This window comes from Mirounga angustirostris, unplaced genomic scaffold (genome assembly GCF_029215605.1).
Source record: "Mirounga angustirostris isolate CCGP_5_RB_7025 unplaced genomic scaffold, mMirAng1.0.hap1 SCAF_6, whole genome shotgun sequence".
Classification (NCBI taxonomy): Eukaryota; Metazoa; Chordata; class Mammalia; order Carnivora; family Phocidae; genus Mirounga; species Mirounga angustirostris.
Genome location: NW_026991714.1, coordinates 10,859,488 through 10,865,396, shown reverse-complemented (window position 1 = coordinate 10,865,396; position 5,909 = coordinate 10,859,488). Strand labels below are relative to the sequence as shown.

General features: G+C 42.8%; 1 long non-coding RNA gene across 1 annotated transcript; it reads right to left on the bottom strand.

The window, feature by feature from the left end:
• Positions 1-338: 338 nt before the first annotated feature.
• LOC135364637 (uncharacterized) lies at positions 339-5,652 on the bottom strand. Its single transcript, XR_010412078.1, has 5 exons — positions 5,011-5,652; positions 4,844-4,913; positions 4,155-4,246; positions 2,040-2,283; positions 339-1,308 (listed from the first exon to the last, which is right to left on the bottom strand). It is a non-coding gene; the product is annotated as an uncharacterized LOC135364637 (long non-coding RNA).
• Positions 5,653-5,909: the final 257 nt, after the last annotated feature.

Genomic DNA, 5,909 nt, shown 5'->3' with positions numbered 1-5,909 from the left:
ATATGACCTCACTGATATGAGGAATTCTTAATCTCAGGAAACAAACTGAGGGTTGCTGGAGTGGTGGGGGGTTGGAGGGATGGGGTGGCTGGGTGATAGACACTGGGGAGGGTATATGCTACGGTGAGCATTGTGAATTGTGCAAGACTGTTGAATCACAGACCTGTACCCCTGAAACAAATAATACATTATTTGTTTAAAAAAAAAAAAGAAGAAGAAGATAGCAGGAAGGGCAGAATGAAGGGGAGGAAATTGGAGGGGGAGATAAACCATGAGAGACGAAGGACTCTGAAAAACAAACTAAGGGTTCTGGGAGGGGGGGAGGATGGGTTAGCCTGGTGATGAGAATTAAGGAGGGCACATTCTGCATGGAGCACTGGGTGTTATACGCAAATAATGAATCATGGAACACTACATCAAAAACTAATGATGTAATGTATGGTGATTAACATAACATAATAATAAAAATTTTTAATTAATTAATAAAAAAAAAAAAAAGAAGAACGCAGCCTTGGGAATCAACCGACTCCAGGTCAAGTCTGGCAACTTCCACTTCCTATGTAACCTTGGGCAAGTTACTTAATTTCCTTACAACTCAATTTTCTTATTTGTCAAGTCAGGAAAATTCCAGAACATATCTCATAAGGTAGAAGCGAAAAGTAAATGTGAAACATTGCTCAACGCATGGTACGTATTATAAATGCTCAACACATTTTTTATTGTATGAGAGGGGAATAAATAAATGATATTATTTCCAGGAGATGGTGATGCAAATTGGAGAAGTCGAAGGAGGTTCAGATACTCCATATGAGAAGCAAACTGGCTCTGGGGATAGGTTCAGGATGGGGTTAACTGGACAACATGGAGGCAAAGGGAGGACAGAGAGTTTAGCCAGGTTTAGAGGGGTGGAGGACGAGGAATTGGAAAAGAAGAGGAGAGTGTCCTCTAAGCTTCTCAGGAAAGAGAACTTCGCATGGCTTAAGCAACTTTCCTGACCAGCCCTCATCATCCCCCAGACAGGGGTATGTTCCTCAGACTATGAGAACATACAGCCCTTGTTTGTTTTGTAATTTTATAGTCTGTCCCCACTGGGCTGGAAACTCGGTGTTGGTAGCTCCTCTACGGTCTTGCCCCTTGGTGTATCCCAATGTCTGGCATAGTCCCTCCCAGAGGGGACACTTGACTGCAGGTAAAGCAGCCCCAGGTCTTTTACCGTCTTCTGCCAAAGATGGGAAATCGACAAATCCCTCACTTGGAAATGATTATTGAAGAGTTTCAAGTGGTTCCTTCCTTCCCTTGCGGCTCTTGCTGTGAACACAACAGCAATAGAAAGAAATAAAAGTTAAATGTTTATTTCCCTCAACTTTAGTTCATTTTGGGTGTTAGCCTCCAGTTCATTTGTCCACTCAATGGTGTGCCTGGCTTGGCAAGAGAAAACAGGAAAAGACTGAAGGCTGAGCCTGGCCCTCTCAGGTCTCCAAGTTCCGGTCACTCTTTGGTGTCCCGGGTGGTGTGCGTCTCACCGAGGGACTCCCTGCGCAGACAGAGGGCAGGCTGAGAGCCCCAGCTTCTTGCTGCACCCCCACTCAGCCCCTGGGCCATCTGCTGTGCTACTGTGAGCCCAGTTTCCCTTACCATTCTGACCGAGAGCAAGAGATACTTCACAGGCCCCAGATCCCCCGTGCTGCTCAGAACGTGGGTCCAGCTCTCCACCCTCCAGCCCTTGCCCCACAGAGGCTGCATTCCTACCATGGGGCTTTGGCTTTGGCCCCTTATCTCTCAGTCCTTGCTCTGTCAACTCCCAGTCCTCTCCTAACACGACACTGTGCTTGGCTCCCAACAGTAATGATACCAAGGGTAATTAATAATAGCTGACAATTTTTCAGCATTTACAGCATGCCAGCCATGGTGGGTGTTACATAAATGCTGTCCTCACATAGCTTCATTCAATCTTCACAATAATCCTGAAAGACATTAGAACCGTGTGTTTCCATTTCGCAGATTAGGACACTGAGTCTCAGAGAGATTGAATAACTTACCCAGGGTCTGGGGATGGTGAAACCAGCCCTCAACCCAGAGAACCGGTCTCCCTGCATCCTTTCTTTCTTCCTCTCCCCATATTTTCCCCTTACTGAACTCTTCTTTGAAAGAAGAGAGTCTCGGGGTGCCTGGGTGGCTCAGCCGATTAAGTGTCATGATCTCAGGGTCATGGGATCAAGCCCCGCATCAGTCTTTGTGCGGGGCGTGGAGCCTGCTTAAGATTCTCTTGCTCTCTCCCCCTCTCTAAAAAACACAAAATAAAAAAATAAACAAAAGAAGACAGTCTCAATCAATCACTCCCTTGTTAAAACAACTTCAGTGCTGTCTCTGCCTTTTGGAGAAAACTCGCTCTTTCTTGGTCTGCGGCAAGGTGCTGCAAGGTCTGTCCATCACACTGCAGGGTCTCAATCGTATCCCTTTCTCTTCTGTCATTAAATTCCAGCCCCGTCAGTTCCCAGAAGAGCCTAACTTCTTTCCAGCCTTAACATATTTCAGCTTGCCATTTCTCCTCCTGAAGTCTCTTCTCCAGCCTTTGCATTTCTTACTCCATTTCTGCCTTCATGTCTGAGCTGAAATGTCACCTCACTAGCAGTTTTTCTAAACTGGGTTCTCCTCTTGTTCCGTGTCAGAACACCCTGTTCATGGTCTTCATGGCAAATAAGATTTTGAAGTTGCTTGTTTACTTGTTGATAATCTGTACTGTTTCGTTCTATTGGCATGGGTTTTTGATGAGGGCATGAGGGCAGGGACTCTGTCTCATTTATCATTGAACACACAGCTCTTTACATATTAGGTGTTCAGGCAATATTTGTTGAGTGACTGACTGGTCTGTCTGACTCAGAAGTAGATTTGCCACGAAGCCGATACATCTTCAGGGTCCCCCTTTTCTTAAGGGTCATAGGATTATGTCCACATGGTCTCATATTTTTGAAAAATTTGCAAAAGTGATGTGTTGAAGCTACAACTATTTAAAACCACAGAGGTGTTTTCTGTGGTTTCGAATACTTCCGTGTATAGTTAAGAGACTCCTAGCTCTTCCAAAGCAAGACTGATTTCCAGGAATACTTTCACTGCCCAGTATATGGGCTTACTTGCTTTTGTGACACAAATAGGCAGGGTTGTGGCATCACAAATATGGGGGTGTGAAGAAACCAGGCTTGAAATGCATGGCACCTGATGGAAGTCTGTGGGAAGTTCTTCCAAATCCTACAGCTCACTTATGAAACCTCAGTAGAGTTTTCCCAATTTTGATAACGATCTTAAAAATGTATTTGATGTTGCTAAGAATGAGTCACACATCTGAAAGAAGCTTCTCTGAACCATCATGAGGAAAAAACAAAGTTCCTGTGATCAGGGACCCACGGCACTGTGCGCTTTGCAGCGCAGGGTGAACTTTAATGTGCACACATTTTTAAAAACCATTTAGGAGGTCAGGCGATCTTAGGATGGAATGCAGAACATGACCGAATAATCTAACTGCATTAAAAATGTATAAAACAGACATCCTGAAAGGGATGGGGGAAGAAGGTGCTGACCTAAGTAACTTTGGAAATTAGTGGAGTCTGCAGGACTCATGACCAAACCAGGCTGTATGTAAGCACTATACTCTAGTGGATAAAGTTGTGTCCCACGGGGGGGGGGGGGGGGGGGGGGGAAGGTTAACAATTCTTACACTGCTGTACATGTCTACCCGGAATTGGTTAGGTAAGCAGAAGATGGTCGATAATGGGTGGCCAGCTTCCTCACTGTTGATGTGGGAGGTTACAGATGAGCATGGAGAAGAGGCTAGAATGATGATCCACGAGACAACAGTTCAGCGTTGGAGACACCAGTACAAACCAGTGTTCTGCTTAATGCAGATATAGATGGTTATATACAGAACTATTCATATATATATATGTATATATATATAGCCTAGTTTGTACATCTTCAGTATAAACCAATGATCCACTTAACAGACACCAATGGTTACATACAGAAATATTCATATATATATATATATATATATATATACACACATATAGGCTAGTGTGTACATCTGTATTTCCTTGTTTTGTCAGTTGAGAGCCTAGAGCAACTGCAAGGTAGTAGCAATGAATACACCTGATACTTACGATCTTGGTTTCTAATACCATTCTCCAAAAAAAGGAGCCAGAGCTCCTTCTAGGACTGGGGAAGGAAATAGAAATGAGGATCCTGGAGCATCCTGTAGAGTCAGAAAGTAACAAAGTATTTAATCATAATCATAATCATAATGACAGGGGTATTTCAAAGAGGCATAGGAGCCCAACTTAAAGAGCTTCCAAGTGGAAACAATTTGAGCAACAAAATAAATAAAATAGTATTGGATTATAATTATACTCAGAAGTCTGAAATTAATACCATGTATTTATAATGATACAAATAAATGATTGAACAAATACATCAGTGGGGGAGAAAAGGTAAATCTTTCATGTTGAAGATTTCAAAATAATTTATGTAGATGCTCTGCCCTCAGGGTGGAGAATAACTCCCCGCTTCTTCTCTCTCTCTCTCTCTCTCTCTCTCTCTCTCATTTTTTGTTTTTTGTTGTTGTTGTTGTTTTTTAAGTAAACCCTACACCCAGCATGGAGCCCAATGTGGGGCTTGAACTCATGACACTGAGATCAAGACCTGAGCTGAGATCAAGAGTCAGATGCTTAGCCAACTGAGCCACCCAGGTGCTCTGTAACTCCCTGCCTCTTAAGTGGGGGCCACAAATAGTGATTTTCTTTCAAAGAGGACAGAATGAGGAGAGGGAGGGAGGGGGAGGAGGGATACGTACCTTTGACAATATGTGATGAAAATGACACTTTGTCTCTGTAGTTTTCCTCCCAGAAACCTATAACCTCAGTCTAATGACGAGACAAACATTAGGTAAAACCCAATGAAAGGACACTCAGCCCCCCTCAAAACTGGTCCTCAAAAACAAAGAAAGTCTGAGAAACTTACAGCCAAGAGGAGCCTAAGGAGACCCAACAACCAAGTGCAATGTAGTGTCCTGGATGGGATCCTGGAACAGAAAAAGGATACTTGGCAAAAACTAAAGACATCTCTGAGTAGCATATTGACTTTAGTTAATAACAGTGTATCAACATCCCTTCATTAATTGTAGCAAATGTACCATATTAAAGTCAGAGGCTAATAAGAGGGGAACTGGATATGATGTGTACAGGGTCTACTTACTGTCTTCACAATTTTTTTTTTTTTGCAAATTTAAACCTGTTTTAATAAAGAAAGTTTATTTTTAAAAATTTGATCAGACATGTTAGAGGAAAGACTGAATTATCTTTCCACTCTATAGAAAATAGTCATTGTAATATGAAAAGGTGATCAAAGAATATGGAGTCCAAACACATAAAAAGAAAGCATTTTAGAGATGTATCAGGCAGTTTGCTTTGGAGGTCATAGAGTTGAGTCAAGTTCGGTTGTGAAATTGCATTATTTTTCTGTATTTTGTAAAATTTGTGAACCACCGGGCGCCTGGGTGGCTCAGTCGTTAAGCATCTGCCTTTGGCTCAGGTCATAATCCCAGGGTCCTGGGATCGAGCCCCGCGTCGCGCTCCCTGCTCAGCGGGAAGCCTGCTTCTCCTTCTCCCACTCCCCCTGCTTGTGTTCCCTCTCTCGCTGTGTCTCTTGCTGTCAAATAAATAAATAAATAAAATCTTTAAAAAAAAAAAATTGTGAACCACCAACTTTTCCAATTACATAATGCATTGTGGTTTTCTCGTTCTAAATGAAGTCACTTGTGTATTTAACTTTGTGTGTGCAATTTTGTACTGTTTTTCTTAAATCGGATCCCCAAACTGTGTAAGCTTCAAGTCCCCCAAACCAGGAGGTGCCCTGCCTGA